Consider the following 22,450-nt stretch of genomic DNA (forward strand, 5'->3'; position numbering starts at 1 on the left):
AATGTTGTCTTCAATAAATCTAGCATACCTACCATCTATCTACATATTTTCACATGTGTACTTAACCACATAATCAAAACACTTAGTAGAACATGTCCTCAATTACACATAGCCTCATCCTTAATCCTCAAATTGTGCTACCTCAGTCCCTATCTATTTCTCTATCAATCTTCATAGAATAACAAGTATGTTGACATTAATGACAAACACAATCATGAATGCAATACTCAATCATGCTAACAATCTCCCAAATTCTCTAGCAATGGTAGGACTCCCCCATAGGAATACCATCAGCATTCATTATCACAATTCCCCCCTTTAGCATTGATGGTGACATAGATGAAAAATATCTAAGTTTTATGAATACCAAATGTATATCTTTGTTGTAGCTGCTCAATTGTACTCTTTCTTTTTAAATCCTCTTCATTAGCCAAATCTAAATCTTAGGAACATCTCTCCATCAATGTGCTACTCCCCCATTAATTATCTTCCCATTTCATTCACACTTCTACAAATGTACCATGAGATGTACATCTTATCCCCCATTAACATCAATGAGAAAGGTGCCATTACATTAATTATGCTACTGTAGATACCCAAAATTTGGCAGAGACTTGAAATTATGCAATTCCAATCAATCAATGCAAATTAAGGAGGAAATTAGTCAAAGAACACAATAGACCTTCAAATCAAAATCACATTAGATCACTAATTATCTATCAAATTGACAAGACCTAAATCAACTTTAAATAAAAAGGAGAAAAAACAATTCAAATTCATAAAATGAAATTCAAAAAGGGAGGAAGAAAAAGACAAAATGTTGAAAATAAATACAACATTTATTTATTCAATAAAGTCATTTATCCTCACAAAAGAGAAAATCCCCCTTTTTCATTTAAAAGAATTAGAAATATCCCCATTTATCTTCAAAACCAAGTCTGTTGGATTCTTCCTCCTGGTCTCTTATGAGATATTTCCAGTTTCACTTTCATCCACCAATCAAAGGTGAAAGTCTTGATTCTTACCCCAACCCCTTTTGAAATCCTATAAATAGGAGGGAAATCCAAGAGCCAATGGACCCAAGTTTTAGGCATCTGCACTATAGGCACACTCTAAGTTATCATTTTAGCATTATCATTAAAGCGAATTCATAGCATTTTAGCATTGTTTTTATGTTATTTAGCATCATTTATTACATGTTAGCTCATTGTATGTCTATTTTCATAGCATTCTAAGAGTTGTTGTCCTCATATATTATGCATTATGGTCATAGATCTTGCATGCATTCTTGTAGATCTGCACTCTAAGCATACTCTCGTTCTAGAACTGTCACTGAGATACTAGTCTGAGAGCTTTCTTAGTAGTTGCAGTTAAGGAAACATGAGACATTCATAGAATTTACATTTTGATAACGATTTCTTGGGTTTAGGCTAGTTCATTGTCAGTCTATCTGCATTCTACATTAAAGTTTCATGAATTTGTGATTATATTGTGTACAAATTGGTGCCCACCATGGGGTTTGAGCTCAAAGCCTCTTCATTTTCAAAAATTTTAGTCTAATCTTTCATTTTTAGTATAGATCTATATTTCTTGCTATTTCCTTGTGTAGATCTAATCGATTAAAGGTTCTACAGCATTTTGGAGGCTTTGTATTAGTGAGAGTAAAGTCCCAAAGTCTTCCCCAAACACACAAGGGTCGGATCTAAATCTTTTGACACTTTTGAGCTCTATTTTAATGCTTTTGAGAGATATTCTACTACTTCTAAACTTTTTTTTAAAGAATTTAATTTTTCTGAAGTGCTTTTAAATAGTTCTATAATGCATTTAAATTTTTTGTAGCACTTATAAAGAGATCTATAATGCATTTGATCATTTTTGAAGTGCATATAAACTATTTTACAACACATTTGCTTTTATTATAGCACATTTGATATATTAAACAGTGCATACAAAGCTTCTTGTAGCACATATGAGTATTCCTGTAATGCATCTGTCAATAATTATGGTTTCCTAAATCTAACTTCCAAATCCAAATATTGTTTGCTTACAGGTCCCTTCTGAGTTCACAAAAGCTCTTAGATTGTGAACAGTGTGCAATAGGAATGAAGACCCTCCTAAATGCACCTAGCCTTTTCTAGCTCTAAATTAGGTAAGTGGACCTCGGCTCTTGTTAATATAAAGTGTGGCATTTCAAAGTTCCAAATAGAAGTAGGCCTAAAAAAAACCTTAATAGAAGTGTTCAATCTCACTAATCTAAAATAGAAGTAGGCCTATGCTCTCAAATCCTTTGAGTTGATCAGAATGCCCAACCTTTTGTAAAGATCGGTCACAATTGAATGAGGAAAGAATCCACACATAGCTTAACTAAGAGCACATCTGTCTTTAGTAGTATAAGGTTTGTCATTAAAACATCGTGTCTGTTGTGTTTGGGAAGCCAAAATAGTAGTGATATGCTCTCACTCTTCTCAAGTGATTAGATTCCCAAACCTATTTGTGATTTCCATTTCCTACTTTCCACTAGGTAGCATTATCTAGCCATACAAAGGCTACCTCTTGAGTTGCCTTAGCAGGGATGGTGAGAGAGATTGCCTCCCAATCTTATATTCCCAATCAAATGCAACCAACCCATGTTCAAAATATAGCCATCCTCTAGTAGTCCTATAAGGGATTGTGCCAAAACTCCTTAGCATTGGTGGGAAGCTCTCTATCACAAAAGAGGTAAATCCAAACATATTTGGTTAAACACTAAAACCCACTAGTCACCAGCTTTAGATGGCCTTGTTAGGAAGCTCTTTCTTTTCACTTTATAGGTCTGTCCAATTCTATGTTTTACTTTGATTTACACTGCTATTATGCTTGGATGTGTCTTAAAAAAATTTAATAAGAAACACCAGTTTGGATCATTGTCCTTCTAAAAGATGCAACTTCAAATTGGGATTGAGAAACCAAGTCCAAAACAAGAACATTGTTGAACAACCCTAAAGTAGCACATATACTACATAAAAAAATGCTTTTGAATATTCCTGTGACCCTTTTGATCTTTTTTATAATGCATATTCCTATAAAACAGTGCATCTAAGCCTTTAAATAGCACATTTTCTACCAAACAATCCATCTAAACCATTAAATAGTGCATATGACAATTAAAATAGTGCATCTAAGCATGTATGATCTATCAAACAGTGCATTTAATCAATACTGTGACACATCTGAGAAAAGACATAAAACAAAGGCCATCTACATGCATGATAATTGTAAAAAAATGATAAATTTGGATACCCTTTTCCTCACTGGTATTTTTCAAGTCTGAGAGATTCCATAATTGACCGAAAACATCTTTTCAAAAGAAGCAGAGCTACAAACATCATTATCAACCCAACAATTTTTATTACTTCATTTCACACATCAAGCTAGAAATGTTCAAAGACATGCATCCATCCCCTACCTAACTTCATGAAAGTGAACTCATCTCATCAATATTGTCAAACACCTTGTCCAACCTAGTTTGTTACTCCAGATGACTCACAGTCAACAGAAACCCTCACATGTCAAAAATGCATAAGAACTAAAGGAATCCAAATCAAATTTCATGCCACCACATAAAACCAGTATAGCTACAAAACCAAGATGGTCACCTATACAAGTGAGTGCTAGAATAGCCAGTAGAACCATCAAACACACAAAACCTCTAAATCTCCTTGAACCTACTACACCAACAAATCACTCCCCAAACATAGTTACTCATTAATCACACTTGTTCAACCAAAATTTGGACTCCTTAGCCACAATAGGTTCATCTAATGCATGGGATGACAAGAGTATTGAAACTAAAATTGAAGATTTTCAAAAAAATTCTAAACTTATTGACATAAAGGACAAGATACTCAAGAAATACAAGGAGTGTTATATACTAACATTAGCACAACAAGGTGCAAAATTATCATCTAATTTTGATGTGACCAACTTGAGACTAGATGAAGAAGAGTCACCCCTAGATGTCATCACACAAAAATTACAAGACCTACAAATCGAAATAGAAAGGATGAAATGAGGAAAGACACAACCCGCAGAATTTAGCCTCAAAAAGGTGTGTCCTCTCCCTTTCAATAAGAACATTACCTTTATGCCTTTCCCACAAAATATACAAATATCAAAATATGATAAATATTTTGGCACATCAGATCCACAAGATCACCTCAGACAATTCTATACCCTAAGTATGGAATTTTTCCATGACACAATGTACTTGATGCATCTATTTCCTAGGAGCCTTGGAGGACAAGCCATGGAGTGGTTCTCCAAACTACCCTATAATATCAAGACCTTTGACCAATTGGCTTTTATGTTCATCTCCCAATATCCCTACAATATCCAAAGGGAAGTCATAATGATCAACTTATGCAACATGAAACAACTTCCTAACAAGTCATTTAAGACCTTCCTACAATGGTGGAGACACACATTCATCAAGTATCATAGAGACATACTAGACAAAGACAAGACTGACATCTTCATTAATAGTGTCTCCAAATTGATGAATTACTAGCTCCAACTCCAAGGGCCTAAAGATTTCAAAACTACTTTAGAAAATGTCACTAAGGTAGAAGAGACCCTACTAAATAATGACATTATTAAACTGTCAAAAGATGGTAAGAGCTTTTCAAGAAACTCCACATAGACTCATAATTCCTTTGATTGAACAATCGATAAGAAAAAATCATGGTGGAGAAACAACAACAAGAACATTGTTAATGGTGAGATGGTCAAAGCTAACCATGTCAAACCTCAAACCAATCTAAGTCAATCGTATCCCATTGTCAACAATACCAACTCAAACACACCTCGGCAAGACAATGCCCATCCATTCTATCAATGTAACATGGAAACTCCCTCGATGTCTGATCAACAAGTTACTTACAATCAAGCTCCTCCTCCCCGCAAATATCAATCTTCTAATATACCCTAGGAGTATACTCCTATCAAGGTGTCTTACAAAAGTGCCTTGCAAACCCTCTTGGTTGATGAACTCATTGTACTTTCTGAGGCCAAACCTTATGAACCCCAAGTCAAGCCAAAGTGGTGGAATGGAAAGCATATTTGTGCCTACCATTGAAACTGGGGGCACCTAACAAACAATGTTTTTGCCCTTAAGGGGGCAATAGAAAAATTAATCAATCATGGAACCATCGAATTAAACAATCTTACCAATAATGAAGACCACATGGCCTTCAATAATCCTTTCATGAGCCATAAAAAGGGGGAATCCTCCAAAGCTAATCAGACTAAGGTTAATTATGTCCATCATTACAACAACACCATTAACATGATCTCCAATTTTGATGATGTCGTGAATGTTGTCATAGTTAAGGACAAAAATAAGAAACAGTCATCAAATGTTGTCCTGAAGGCCAGGCCTCTAAAGTTGTTCTACTAGGACCTATGACAAATCTTGATCATGCAATTATAAGTTCCTCATTTCCTAAGTACAACCTAGTCAACCAACTACTTAAGACTCCAACCCACATCTCCATTTTTGAATTATTACAGATCTCCCTAGAGCATAAAGAAATACTCACCAAAGCCTTAGTGCCAAATGACCTAGATGTGAGTAGATTTTAGAACATGATCAGCAATCTAATTGTCCCTCACTATGTATCTTTCTCAGCCCAAGATGACATGTCCGTCATCCAGCCACAAAACTCTCTATTGCATATCAAAGTCTTTATCCATAAAAATAGAGTTAAGAGAGCACTAGTTGATAGTGGGGTAGGCCTCAATATTTTCACACTCAATTTAGTAAAAGCCCTAGGGTATTCAGAGGATGTTGTTAACCCAAGGAAGAAAACCACCATCAAAGCCTACAATGATGAGGAGAGATCCTTCAAAGGCATGGTTATTTTGCCAATCAAAGTAGGATTAGTTGTGAAAGAAATTGTTTGTCAAGTCTTAGACCTATAGTTAACTTATAACATCCTGTTGGGAAGACCATTGATTCATGACATGTAGGCTATTCCCTCTACTTACCATCAGCGTCTTAAATTTCCTTACATGGGTCAAGGTATGACCATACCCGGAGATCAACATTTTTCCCAATATTGTAATTCTCTTGTCCCTCATAACAAGGAAGAAACTGGTACACTGATAGATAACATCAAATAGTCCACATCTACATATGCTTCATGCCCTATCAATCAAAATTACAACCACTCATCAACATCAACTAAGGGAAAAGAGAAATTTGGTATTTCAAGTCCTTCCCTTCCTTCACCACCATCATCCAAAGACCCTAAATAGTCACACTATGAAGAAATAGATAGATTGATGAAAGAATTTGATATAAAGTGCAAATTGCAATGCAAAGGGGTGGGTGAGTACTCACTCTCCTTATTTGATCCCCCATTTTCTCCAAAATCTCATGTGAAACCATCATCCACCACTAAGCCTTATCACGCACATTTTATCAAAGCAAGTGGAGCACCTCCAAGTTTAGTAGAAAAAATTAGTCAAAGAAACATTGACATCTCCTCCCACCTACATGGAAAAGGTTTTGATCTCATGAAAAAAATGGGATATATAGGAGATGGTCCCTTAGGGAAAGGGATAGGCATCATCGAACCTCTAATAGCACAATTTAGGTCCACTAGGTCCAAAATAGGGGTAGTGTATGGTGAATAAGACAAGACAAAAATCTCTTTCGAGGCTCATCCTAAGCATAGTGATTCCTCCTCTTCCACCTTGGTGTGGGTACTTAAACAAAGGGATGGTAATAGCCAGACAACAAATGACATCATAAATGTAAATCTATCCCTCTTAGGTTCACATCTGACCCATAATGAAGACAATGATGATTCCACTAAATGGGAATTTGAATCATTATCCAAGGAGTCTCTCCACGACAAAGAATGTGATGTTATTCACATACCCCCATCTAACAGTTTGGCTACACAAGGAACAACCTCTTGTCTGAGACCCACTTCACCGAGAGTCAGTGTACAACAGAGCAACTTAGAAGATGATGAACATGTTGAAGGTTTTTTCTTTCAAACCCTATTTCTTGACTTCTTTCCAAAAGATGACTACTACGAGCCTCTCATAAGCTCTAATTTTCCTAATACTCTAGAAGAAGCTCATATCATAGATCTAATGGATACAGCATACGAGCCATCCAATGAAATCATGTCTTTAAACCCTGTTGAACCCTTTCCATATTATGAACCACTCTCCCTAGTCCATCCTAAACTTATTAGCTAAGATACAACTAAGCCTCACTGCATTCCTCATTTTGACACGAACCATCACATTTTCATCTACCTTAACGTGATTGAACTATATTGTCAACAAAGAATAGAAGAGATGCATATAGTTGGGTCTAATATCAATCACCTCAGTCACACTAGAATAGGTCAGGCATTCCATGGCCTTAATGATCACTACCAAGTTGTAGCTGATCTCAAGAAAAAAATAGAAAGAAATAGAAGTGATGCATCCCAAAGTGAAAACCCAACTGTGGCACCCACAAATGGAGTGATTGAATACCTTACTCAAAAATTCCAAGGAAAGATCTTCTATCTTGATTGAATCAATAGAACAAGTCAACATTGGCATAGAGCAAGAACCAAGGATCATTTATTTAGCATAGTCCCTAAGCATAGAAGAAAGAAATGCATTTGTTCACTTCTTTGAAGAAAGATAGATAAACCTTGTGTGGTCTTACGTAGACATGCCCTAATTAGACCCAACTTTAATCCTCCACTATCTCAACATTTCTCCTAAGATCAAGCTAATAAAATAAAATCTTAGAAAGATGCATCTCCATATAGCTCTACTAGCCAAAGTGGAGTTAAAGAAGTTAATCAGCACCAATTTCATCTGGCCCCTGGCATATACATCATGGATATCCAATATTGTTCCCATATCAAAGAAGAATGGTAGATTACATATCTACATTGATTTCTAGGATTTAAACAAAGCATGTCTCAAAGATGATTTCCCTATTCCCAACATTGATACTATTGTAGACCTAACAATAGGCCATTCCATGTTTTCACTCATGGACGAGTTTAAAAGGTATAATCAGATGAGGATAACACTAGAAGATCAAGAGAAAATAGTCTTTACTTGTGCATGGGGCACGTTCTGTTGGAATGTGATGCCCTTTGGGCTAAAGAATGCTAGGGCCACCTACCAATGCACCATGACTACTATCTTTCATGATATGATGCATATCTTTATGGAAGATTATTTAGATGACATCCTCACCAAATCCCATAGTCAAGAAGAACATCTCCCCATACTAGCCAAGATATTCACCTACATAGAGGCATTCAAAGTTAGGGTCAATCCCAAGAAATGTGCTTTTGGCATCAAATCAAGCAAGCTTCTGGGATACATTATCTCAACCAAAAGGATAGAAGTTGACCTTGAAAAGGTCCAAGAATCAGCATGCAACCTCTAAAAAACTTGAGTCAATTACGCTCTCTTCAAGGCAAGCTTCAATCAGTTCATCAGTTCATTTCTCAGTTGGTAGAGAAGTGTGTACCTTTAACCCACTTACTACACAAAGATATAATTTTTCAGTGGGATGATCAATGTCAGGAATCTTTTGACTTACTCAAAACCTACTTGATGAATCCACCCGTGTTGGTACCTCCAGTATCACACAAACATTTGTTACTGTATATTTCTCTAATGGATAAATCAATCAGAGCCCTCCTAGCACAAGAAAATGACCAAGGAAAGGAACAAGTCATCTATTACATCAGTCATACCTTGGTAAATTATGAGCTCAATTACTCTTTTATTAAAAAGGTATGTCTAGCCAGAGTTTTTACTTCCCAAAAGCTACGTCATTATCTTCCAACACACAAAGTCAAGCTCATCTCCAAAATTGAACCCCTCAAATATCTTCTCAGAAAAACAACATTAATAGATAGATTGGCCAAATGGGTGATGATCCTAAGTGAATTTGACATTGAGTACATTGATAGGAAAGCAATAAAAGGATAGGCCATTACCAATCAATTTGCAGAGGTGCCTATAGAATTAAAATCCTATCCTAGTTGATTTCCTAGACATGCACATTCTTCAAACAGAGCCAATAACATAGAAATTTTATTTTGATAGTTCCTACACACATCATGGATTAGGCATCAGTATTTTTTTCATCATGCCACTAGGTGTTACCATCCCTAAGTCTTACAAACTGCTTTTCCCTTGCACCAACAACATGGTAGAATATGAAGCTTTGGTCTTGGGTCTCAATCTAGCTTTAGAGTGGAAACTCGAAAGCACTAGAGGTTTATGGAGACTCCCAATTGATTATCAATCAATTCATTGACACTTATCAGACCAAAGATGAAAATTCATTACCTTAAAAACATATGGTGGACACCCTCAAGGCATGTTTTGTTCATATTACTTTTGAAAAAATTCCCAAAGATAAAAATAGAGTAGTAGATGCTATGGCTACCTTGGCCTCCTCACTCTAGCTCCCGAAGCAGTACGAGTAGTATGAGTTCTTAGTAGAAGAGATGGTTCAACCCACATTTATTTAACCCAATTCCCTTATCATTTTCCACTTAGACACTCTCAATTCCCTTTGGTATAACCCTATCATCACTTAACTTCATGATAACACCATTTTGTCTGACCTCTCACATAACCAAAAATGATATTTCATTCAACAAACCTCATGCTACACTTTGGTGGTTGATACGTTGTATAGGAAGGATCTTGACAGTGCTTTGTTTGGATGTCTTGAAAAGGATGAGTGTAAAGTCACTCTACAGGAAGTTCACATAGAGATTTGTAAGTCACACTCTAGTGGGTTTACACTAGCAAAGAAGATTCTTAGGATGGGTTACTTTTGGCCAACCATAGAAAAAGGATTCTATCAACTATGTTAAAATTTGCAAAAAATGCTAAATCCATAGTAACCTTGTTCATGCACCAGCCCAAGAGCTCAACCCTTTGGCCACACCATGGCCTTTTAATCAATGGGGCTTTGGTTTGATTGGAGCCATCCATCCACCTTCCTCCATTGGACATAAATGGATTATCACCACCACATAATACTTTACCAAGTGGGTTGAAGTAGTGCCACTTGCTGATGGGAAAAAAATCTCTTCCTTCATTCTAAACCATATCATTTGTCAATTTGACATACCTCATGCCATTCTCACAGACAATGCCTTATTCCTCAAAAAATCAAATAATTGATGAATTATGTGAAAAATTTCACGTTATACACCACTCCTAATCAATTTATTATCCCCAAGGAAATAGCAAAGCAGAGGCCACCAACAAAGCCATTATCAACATCCTCAAAAAGACTGTCAATGATATTGGTAGAGATTGGCATTTACAGTTGAACCCTACCCTTTGGGCCTATAGGATGAGTGTTAGGACACTTATAGGCACAACACCCTTCTCCTTGGTTTATGGTTGTGAAGCTATTCTTCCTTTAAAAGTTGAGATCCCATGCTTCAGAGTTACTCTTTGGGAAGTCCTATTAGATGAGGATTACAGGGTGGCCCATCTAGAGCAACTAGAGTTGTTAGAAGAACATCAACATGTAGCACATGAAAATCTCAAAGTGTATTATAATAGGTTATCAAGACATTACAACAAAAAGGTCAAACCCTATGTCTTTCAGATTGGTGACCTAGTCCTCCAAGAAAACCCTAAGAACCAAGTGGCTAGAGAAAAGAAAGAAAAGTGGGAAGCCAATTGGATTGGTCCTTACATTATCACAAAGTCTTTTGGGACTAGTACTTATAGACTTTCAGATTGTGATAGCACAAACCTAACAAAACCCATCAATAGCATCCATCTCAAGAGATTTTATGTCTAGAGCCTTAAGAAACATATAAAAAAAGCCAAAAAAAGTTTTAAAAAATAAATGAAATAAATAAATAAATAATTTGGTACAAAAGAAGCGAGAATGCCACCTTTGGTTTGAAAAGGAGCGAGAGACAGCACCTTTGGACTTCCCTAAACAACACAAGTCCTTCAATGCCCGAAAAAAAAAATCAAGACAATACTCGACCAACTGTCTCTGTCACAAATTTTGCTTGTTTAAGGCCTATCTAGCATAGTTGAGTTAATTTCACACATACCCAATTGAGAAACACTTGTGAGTTACCATTCAGTGGTTATTTGGCCTCAAATGTAGTTCACCACAACAAAGACAGCCACTATAATAACACCAAAGGGAAGCACAATAGATCAAGAGAAACATGGAGTCATATTATGTATTGAGATACCATAGACATGAATTGTAGGAAAATCAATGCACATCTCAACTATCCACCTTGACCAACGATCCCAATGTTTATTTTAGCCCTCAATTGATCCATTTGATGTCCCAAATTCCTTTCATTGCCTCTTTAGGTGCCTCACATGGTCCTAGTTACCCTTGTATTCCAACATATCTCACTCACATCCTCATTCCAAATCCCAAAAATTTATATATTGTCCAAAATTATCAAAAAACTACAAAATTTGTAAAAAATTATCAAAAAAATTTCAAAAAATGTCAAAAACTATCAAAAAAATTCAAATATTTCAAAAATTATCAAAAAAAAAAAAAAAAATTGTCAAAAAAAAATTTAAAAAATAAAAAATTATCAAAAATAAAATAAAAAATTGTCAAAATTTTATCAAAACCATTCCAATATTGTCAAAAATGGTCAATAACATTCAAAACAGGGTAATACTTGCCAAACATAGCCGTAAAATCTCAAAATTATTTTAACAACCCAAAATTCCTATCAAATGTAGCTCACTTCAGCTCAAATGGGCCTTATAACATGCCATAAAGTATTTACAAATGAAGTGTCTCAATGGTATTAAGAAGCAGCATAGTTATGTCTTGAAACATCTCACTGGGCTTTGGAAAATCTGGCACAATGTAAATAGCACAAGAGGTGTCCCCTTTTCTTTCCTCTTGTCAAGAACAACAATTCCCAATACATCATTCATCTTATTTATGTTGCAGTGGCCATGATTTCTCTAGCCCCCTTCAACAAATATATCAATGCTATCTTAAAAGTTGAGATATTCGTCATACTCTTTCATCCTCACTTAACTGGGGGCACAGAATAAGTAAGTGTAAGCATGAGAACTTGGCCCCCTTGCAGTGCCTTTTTCAAGGCCCTATTTTTCTTTTCTCGAGGCTTAGGTGTCTTTTGTAACCCCAAATGCCTTTTTAGGCCCCTCAAGCACCTTTTTAGGCCCAAACACCTTTTTCAGGCCCCTCAAGTGCCTTTTTAGGCCCAAGCACCTTTTTTAGGCCCCTCAAGTGCCTTTTTTAGGCCCAAACACCTTTTTAGGCCCAAGTACCTTTTTCAGGCCCCTCAAGTGCCTTTTTAGGCCCAAACACCTTTTTCAACCCCTTAAGCGCCTTTTTAGGCCCAAACACCTTTTTATGCCCCCTTAAATGCCTTTTTTATGCCCAAACACCTTTTTAGTCCCCTTGAACACCTTTTTAGGCCCAAACTCCTTTTTCAGGCCCCTCAAGCACCTTTTTAGGCCCAAATGCCTTTTTTAGGCCCCTCAAGCCCCTTTTTCGGGCCCCCAAACACCTTTCCATAGGCCTTGAGAGTATTTGTCTCAGAAAAAAACCTAGAGAAACATCCCAATGTTGGCCTTGTAATCATCTATAAAGGCTATTAATACATGCAAAATTATGCCTTACATATCAAGACTCTTCAAATGTTATGCAAATCTCTACTCATCTTTCATTATGAGCCCACACAAACATTCAATTCCTCGCATATCCATAAAGGTTCCCCATCCTCTACAGATCATATTATTCCCACTTTTATGGAGATTAAAACCTTTTTAACATTTTTCAAAAATCACAAAAACATTCAAACATCTATCAAAAATCCCAAAAACATTCACATATTCCTAGGAAACACTAAAAACATCCAAATATATTTTGAAAGTTCCAAAAACAAACATGCCAATATATTACAATCAATGTTAGTTGTCCCTTTGCTTGCCACAACAACAAACACAAACTTTTATTCTACTATGATAGCAACAACAACTTTACATCCGATAAACATTTGGCAAATTATTTATTTTAGCCTCCTTGGAGGAGGTGGCAAGATAGGATGTCCAACCAATGGTGTTTCTTCCAACCCAGCTCCAAATGAGGAAGCTCCTGGCATCAGTCCTCTATGTACCCACACCACATCCATGAGAATTGGAAACCTCCCACCACATAATTGCACATTTAATAGTTGTGTGAATTCCCTATTCATAAATTGTGACTCTTCTTGGTCCTCATTCGGGAACACCTAATGATAATGTTCCATATAATAAGTGGCTTCCTAGTGTACCTTTGTCATTTGGTGCATTTCCATGAACACATTCTCCACTAGCTTTTTTACTCTCGGTGTAGTGATCACTTGTTGGGCCACATCCCACTCCTACTGCATTTGATCAATCTTTATTCATGAGCACTCCATGTCTACTTTTGCCTTGCCCAAATTTTGCTACAACTATCTAACCTTCTCCCTCACATAATACTAACCACTCCTACAACTTCAATGATAGGGAGTTTTCTTTTACAATTACCTCCCTAAATGACTCAGACTCTGACTGCAACAACACAGCTTGTTCTAAGCAATTTCTATACTCACTTGCACCATCTTTAGAGATTCTTGGAACCTCTGAATCCACAACTGCTCCACCCAAATTCCTATGTCATTTCCCTCTGCCCACAATTGCTCCACACATAGTTCCACTTCTAGTGATTACACCTATGCCCTCTCTACATCCACCACTACTTGCAGTCGTCTTGCCTCCGTTTGTGCTCCATCTTCCTATGCCTTCTCCATCAATCCTAGCAAAAAAATGACTTCCTATTTTGCATTCTTAGCTTGGACTCTTTCTGTGGCCAACATTCTCTATAATTCTTCAACATCACCTAATACTTGATCTCCACCCCCCACTTCTAGCCAGGGCTCTTCCACATTTACACTACTCGCTTCCCCTTTTGTTGACACTTGTCTTGGAATCCCGAGGCTAAGTAATCGACATGATCCACTCCTCACCCTAATAATGACTTGCACATCTCTCAAAGCTTCTCCTATGGACTTTTCAGGAGATTTTATCTCCCCTATCTCCTCCTCTACTCCATACATACTCTTTGTCATCCCAGGCAGACTATTTTCCACCTGTGTCATTGGCCCATCATCTAATACCACCTGTAATGCCTGTTATGTTGTAGTCCTCAACAACATCATTAATGCCGACAAGGGCATTTCTTTTGCCCTGCTCCCCACCTCTTTGAGTTGCACTGACCCTTGTCCCCCATGACTTGCTTCACCTAGCTCTAAAATTAACACTTGTAGTTATGACTAATACACTAGTTCCTCAGAGATTCATCAAATATGCTTTGCTCTTTTTCCTTGCCTCGTCCACCTTCCTTAGCTAGCGTCAACCTCCTACTACAACTAATCTAGTGAGCCTGACATGCTTCCAATTGCATGCTTCCTGCAACTTCTCAATATATCCACTAGCAATGTTCTACTCTCCACCTTACCTTGTTCCATTGCCATGATATCTACTTACTTATAGTTGTCACTCACCTAAGACTTGTTCTTTACTAGTCTTACCATGTATCTGCTCTTTGTATCCTGTAGTAATGGTACTAGGTACATTTAACCCTTGGCTCTGACACTTAGACACCTTAATTCCCACCAACACACATTTCCAGATAGTATCTACTACTAAATTACTGCTGAAATATCCCATGTTTTCTAATCTGGCTAGTACAACAATTGCTCCCAAGCATAACTGAACAAACTTGACACTATTACTCACAATTGGCAGCATGCTTGGTCCGCAAATAATGTTTTTTTTTCACTATTATGTACTTCTAGTGCCTTGATGATGTGCTTTACTAGAGGTTTCAGGATGAAGTCATGATATTTTATTGGTTTTTCATCTGACATAGGACTATTTGTGTGTCTATTTTTATTCTTATGTGGATATAACTTTATTTTCTACTAATTGTCATACTTTTCATGTACATTGTTCATGTTTTCTAGTACTCCTCGACATGACATAGTATTCATATCACCATAGTTGAGCTAGTGGTGATTGTACTTAGTCACTTTTTATTAAAAGGCTCTATGATGACAATTAATTTTGCATCTCTTTACAAATTGATAGTTAGTTGCATTCATTTAGGTTGCATTCTCATCTTGGGTTCTTTAAAAACAAATGGTTGGCACATAAATTAGGATTACACAAGGAGGCCTTCATCACATTATTCAACTAATTCACGACTGGTTATCCAATAACAGACAACACCATCAACATCAAGTCGAGTTTTTAGCACTCAACTATCATGGACTTTGTCTCCTCACAATATCACCAGCATGCTATCACATTTCACCACATCATCTACTACATTATGTGGCTTTTGAATCTCAAACAATTTCATTTCATCACATTCCATTTCATTTCCTTTCATTTATCATAATTCACTACATCACACATCATCCTCGCCCCCAACTTCATTTCCTTACATATCATAGTTTGTTTCATTTCATTATATTTCACTTTCCCTATTTTTCTACATTTGTGACTTGCATTTCATGTTCTTCATCACATTATCTTTAATTCATGCATTTCATCTATTTCATTTCGTGGCTTTTCAATCTCAAAAGTTGACATCCCATCCCATAGCTTTCAAATCTCAAACCATTCGATTCCCTTCCATTTTTTACTTTCTTTCACATTCCATTTGTCACATTACATTCTATCATATTTTATTCCATTACGTTCCCATTAAATTTTCTCACACTTTTATTTATCATTTCATGTTATTACAATTCCATCTTGACATTTTTATTCTCATTTTATCATGATCACTTCTATGACAGTGTCACATATTCATTCATCTATGTTTTTTTTATTTTCATTTACACATTCATTTCATTTTTCACATTACATCACAAAAAACTTCATTTCATTACATATCCTTGCATTACATTATGTTCCATTACATTAAATTTCATGCCATTACATTAATCATACCACATATCACCATAGCACATATCATTCTTCCTCTCGTCATGTCATGTTAATTCCTTTCACATTTTCATTCCATTTCATGGCATTTCTAATTCATTCACAAATTTCATTTCATTACATCTTATCACGTTATAAATTTCATTTCATTACACTTATCCCATTACAAATCTCATTTCATTTCCATCATACCTTACATTTCATTTCATTACATGTCATTTATCTATTTTCATTCCATTATATTACATTATCACAGAATTCATTCCATTATGTTTCATTTATTACAATCCATTTTTCACAGTTTGTTTCCTTACATCACGTTACATTAAAATTCATTTTACTACACCACATCACATACCATATCATTACACCTTTTGTTATTTCATTAAATTTCATTTATCACATTGCATTACATCCAATTTCATTTTTAACACATTTTATTTCATTTCATTTCATTCACACCATCACATCACATTTTCATCCATTATATTATTACTACCATTTCATTTATTTTCATTAACTATCCCTATGTCATGGTACACTAATCATCCACACACACACACACATATATATATACACATACTCCTATCATATCCATCAAATCAAATCATCACATGCATACATGAGTCCATGATATAACAAATAAACACGTCTAAAAATCAACTAGCTCAGATATCTCATATAGCAAAAGATCAAATAATACATCAAGAGGATAAAACCAACATAGATATAAGATAGAATGCATCAACAAGAATATCCATACAATCCAATAACATGAACATCAACAAATCACAATGCCTATCCATATGAATATCTAAAGATCAACCAAGTACATTAGCCTAAATATCAAAATGAACATCAAAAGACTAATCATACATAATGAGGAATAAGCCCACAACACATAAGGTACACTCATCCATGCGTAGGTGCCTGACCTGAAGATCCCTGCTCACTAGGGCACTTGTATCCTGTTGCGGTGCCTGCTCTATCACATATGTTGTCGATACAACCTATTCAACTATGACTATCTAACTTGTCAATGCCCCATATGTCCCCAGTGATAGTGGTGGCAGTGGTGGTCTCGGTGTCATCCAACTATAAATGCTTGAAGGGTACTTGTCAACTCACCCACTTGAGCCTCCATAGCACTCACCCTAGCCTCCAAATCAGATGATCCTCCTAGCCTCTCTGGTGGCAACTATGCATTTGGTGGCACCTATTATTGTACCTATGGTTGTGCCTCTGATAGCACCTACTATAGCCCCTATGGTTGTACATCTTGTGGATCTCTAATGGGAAATTGTACTCATGGCCTCTGTTGTTGGGCTCTACCCTACCCTAGTCAACACCTCTATCCCACTATCCAACTCCCATCCCACCAACCATCTCTCCCCTCGCCCTTGCACCATCATAGCCTTGGATCCCTCCAACCCTCCCTGCACCTACCAATCCCTGCACTAGACCTTGTGCTACATCCCTATGTGGTACCACCATGGTTACTTGGCTTCTCCTCCCTCGTGCTCTAACCACACCTCTCACCCTAACTCTGGCTCATTATCTACCTCTACCTCTCCCTAGACCACCCTCATCATCCTCATCCTCTCCCCAACTCAATGGCTCATCAATCCCAGGAATAGGCACTGTCAGATATGTATATCTTGCAAAGGGATGCCCTTGAAACCACAGTGCATAGTCCCCCTCCATCCCTGCATCTGCCACTCCATCTCATAATGTCCATGGATGTGGTGTGTCTATTATCTATAGAAAAGCCTCCAAGAAAGCCTCATACTATAGAGTCAACCCCCATACTACTCTCTCTAACTACACCCGAGCATAATGTGTTGATCCCTGTGGCATGCCTTGCCGCCAACCAAACTATCTCACCACCCACCTGAAACAAAGTCTCTCTATCACTATAGGTACTTGACCAATAAAATACCTTGAACCAACGAAATATATCATCTCATCATTGTCCTCAGCCCATAGCTCTGTAAACCTATAAGGTCTCCACACAACCTCATCGATGTCGTCCAATATCTGCCACCAATACTCTGTCTTGCACAAATGTGACTACATGATCACACCAAAATTAGTATACATGTATGGCATACCCTATGGCCTCTATCACACACACCAAATAAGTAATGGAAAATGCCCCCATGTCCATAGTTGTAACAAAATTACCCTTGCTAATAGCGACGAGGCTCTAGAATACACAACCTGATATAAATCATGATATAAATGGGCCAAAATGCAGTTGTCCCATGAATATCTTTGTGGCTAATCAATCATATCCTATATCAATTGACTCCATCCAATCGGACATCCTTTCCCTCATCAGTCTGGAAACAAAAATCCTCCTATAAAACTAGCCAAAACTATCAGTAATTTCTCATATTGTAACATTTGAAACCATGATACGCTATCATCACCAATGTTGTCATCCCTAAAAAAACTTAGAAAGTAGTGCCATCAGCAGTCTAATTATAGTACACCAAATCCCCTACAATTAGGATCCAAAATATCTGATATACATCCTTGAGAGTCATTGTCATCTCCCCCATCGACAAATGAAAGTTATTGTGGTTTGAGTGCCACTACTTAGCCACAGTTGTCAATAGCCCCCTATTCACTCAAAACTAAGGCATCTATAGCAAATAAGTAAACCTACATCTATCAATCACCTACCATTCCTCCGGTAATAATCTGCCTACTGCCTCTAGGGGCCATGGATATAACCCTCATACCGTGAGATTTCACCCATGTACCTATTTTTCAAAAAAACAAACAATAGCATCAACCTTTTTCTCAAGTGATCATCATACATCAGTCTACTATATATATCTAGCTACTTAGCTACTGGTTCTATCTTGGACCTGTTACTCATCCCTCTCTATCCTGAATTAGACCTGCATGTTTTCCCTACTCTGTATCCTAAGTTGGGGCATCATTCTTTACCTACCTATCATTAGACTAATACTAGAACATCACTTCATGACTACCTAACTAATATTTTTTACTCATTATGATAGATCCATGACTGACTGACCTAGAATCTAGCCTCTTGCATTATCTTTCGCTCAACTTGGGCTTTATAATTTGTCTTTGCCCTTCAAAGTTCACTTGCACTACTTACTAGGATAGACGTGCTATAAGATCAATCATATGTACTAAAACAAACCTATGCACTATTACAACATTCAAAAATGTTATTTCATACCTCGAATATGCTATAATATGGCTAAGCATTATTGCAATACACATATGTGCCATTTCAAATTGCAAATGTGCTATTATAAACAAAAGCACTAAAAACTCTACATATGCACTATAAGAACAATTGTATGCGCTAAAGTGTTCAAATGTGCTACCAAAGCACCTATATGTGCTACATGTTCATTATATACACTAATTTGCCAAAAACCTAAGTTTTTGATATGCACTAATTTTCCCTACACATGCGCTAAAATATTACTCGAATGCACTAAAAGAATTCAAATGTGCTAAAAGAAACTATAAATGCGCTGGAAAAGCTAAAATACCACATTTGCCACAAAAAATTGAATGAAATTCAAAACAATCAAGTAAACCAGCAAAAATCTTCAAAGTGGAGGATCTCTATGACTTACCAAGGCACCGTAGTCCGTCAGATGCTTATACCTATGACCCCTCTCAAATTTGTGCTCTTGTAAAGGGACCACCATCCTCACTAGCTCAGTGCTCCAAAATGCCAAATGTTAAATGAGAGAGTGAAAATGACAAGGATAAAAGGCCTTTTGGCTATTTAACCCTCCTTAGGGACATTTATATCACTTTTCACCTTGTTCACCCAACATTGGAATCTTTTGCTTACTTTTGCGAATTGGGTATTGTGCTACATCAACTTGACTATCCTTATCTATCAATTATCCAACATTTTACAAATAAAATTGGAACCTCCTAAATTTGCACACTTTCATTTTTTTTCCAATTTTATTGCTAAGGGGGTGGTATATCCATATCTAACCATGGTATCCAAGCTAGGGCATCAAAACTTTCTTAAAAAAATCAAAAACATTCTACTCCAGCCAAAATTTCAAACATCAAATTAATCAAAACCAGGGTATCCACGTAAAAACATCGCAATATTAATCAGCAAAATCAATGACAATCAAGACATCAAACCATTAACGATCAGACATCAAGTCATCAACAATCAGACATCATATCAACCTCAAAACATCAAAACATCATCGATCAGACATCATTCAATCATCAGAATTTGACCTCAAATCAGAAAATCAAGATAGTCTTTGAACTAATATGTTTCACGTATTAGCTCAAAGAGGGCATTTGTAGACACCCAAAAATTGGCAGAGACTTAAAATTACACAATTTTGATCAATCAATGCAAATTAAGGAGGAATTCATAAGAACACAATAGACATTCAAATCAAAATCACATTAGGTCATTAATTATCTATCAAATCAATAAGACCTAAATCAACTTTTTTTTTAAAAGGAGAAAAACAATTCAAATTCATAAAATGAAATTTGAAAAGGGAGGAAGAAAAAGACAAAATGTTGAAAATAAATAAAGTCATTTATCCTCACAAAAGAGAAAATCCCCCTTTTTCATTTAAAAGAATTAGAAATATCCCTATTTATCTTCAAAACCAAGTCTGTTGGATTCTTCCTCCTGGTCTCTTATGAGATATTTTTAGTTTCACTTTCATCCACTAGTTAAAGGTGAAAATCCCGATTCTTACCCCAACCTCTTTCGAAATCCTATAAATAGGAGGGAAATCCAAGAGCCAAAAGGCCCAAGTTTTAGGCATCTGCACTATAGGCACACTCTAAGTTATCATTCTAGAAAATTCATAGCATTTTAGCATTGTTTTTATGTTATTTAGCATCATTTATTATATGTTAGCTCATTGTATGTCCATTGTCATAGCATTCTAAGAGTTGTTATCCTCATATAATCTACATTATAGTCATAGATCTTGCATGCATTCTTGTAGATCTACATTTTAAGCATACTTCTGTTCTAGAACTGTCACTGAGATGCTAGTCTGAGAGCTTTCTTAGTATTTGTAGTTAGGGAAACATGAGACATTCGTAGAATTTACATTTTGATAATGATTTCTTGGGTTTAGTCTAGTTCATTTTCAGTCTATCTGCATTCTACATTAACATTTCATGAATACGCAATTATACCCTATACAGCTACAAAATATCTTCAATAAGTTCAAGTGTCCAAAAATAGTGTTAAATACTAGTTACCAAGAGTCCTTCATGACTCATCTCAAACATAGATACTCACCCATGGAGGAAGCAACAAGCATCGAGTCTAGATAAACAATAGTGCTCTATACTGTTGTACTTTATACTATTGGACTGATGCAATCTCTACATTAACTAATTATAAGTAGACAGGGGCATAACCCTAAGCATACCTCGGAGGTACTCAAATGTATCCTTTGGTGAGGGCTTTGCAAATATATATACTAAATTCTCCTTGTACTAATATAATCTAATATATCCTCTTTCTCTACAACTTTCTCTCTCAAAACTTGATACTTAATGGATATGTGCTTTGTCTTTGAGTGTAAAATAGGATTCTTAGACATACTTATTGAACTTGTGTTATCTCAATGTATGACGATACAATATGTAAACTCAATTCCAATGTCCTTCAACATTTTTTGTATCCAAATGATCTTATTACAATTATTTTTTGCTACTACATACTTTTCTTATGTCATGCTTTGAAAAATACAATTATGTTTCTTGCTTAGCCAAGAAACCAATCTTCCTAGAAAGAAAAATGATCCACCACTTGTACTCTTTATGTCATCCATCCTACCTACCCAATTCACATCAATATATGTACATAAGGTAAAGTCATTTGATTTTTCATACCATAATCCAAAATTAGGTGTACTCTTCAAATATCTTAAAATCTTTTTTACTAATGCATAATGTGATTCTCTAGGATCATCTTGAAATCTTGCACCAATACCAACTGCATTAGCTATATCTAGTCATGTGTGAGTCAAGTATTGCAAACCTCCAATCATAGATCTTTACTTATTCTATTCAATAATAGGTTCCTCATATTTGGCTTTCCAATGCAAATATTTTCAACAAATCTTTCAAAAACTTAGTCTGTGATAAGAAAATACCATCGCTATTTTTCACCATCTACAATCCCAATAAATACTGCATTTTACAAATCATGCTCATCTCAAATTACTTCTTCATTTCACAAGAAAATGCTTCACTTTCTTCATTCTCTCCTCCAAAGATTATATCATCCACAAACACTTCAACAATTAGTAAACCATTCTAAATCTCCTTCAAATATAAATCATTGTCTACAGTACCTTTAGAAAATCCCAATTTTGTCAAATAC

At 36.1% G+C, this 22,450-nt stretch overlaps 1 pseudogene; it reads right to left on the minus strand.

Moving 5' to 3' along the window:
• LOC149579479 (cell division control protein 2 homolog D-like) overlaps positions 1-17,547 on the minus strand; it is a 39,139-nt pseudogene extending 21,592 nt beyond the window's left edge.
• Positions 17,548-22,450: the final 4,903 nt, after the last annotated feature.

Source organism: Cupressus sempervirens, chromosome 1 (genome assembly GCF_028749045.1).
Source record: "Cupressus sempervirens isolate cs-2001-9-10 chromosome 1, ASM2874904v1, whole genome shotgun sequence".
Lineage (NCBI taxonomy): Eukaryota > Viridiplantae > Streptophyta > Pinopsida > Cupressales > Cupressaceae > Cupressus > Cupressus sempervirens.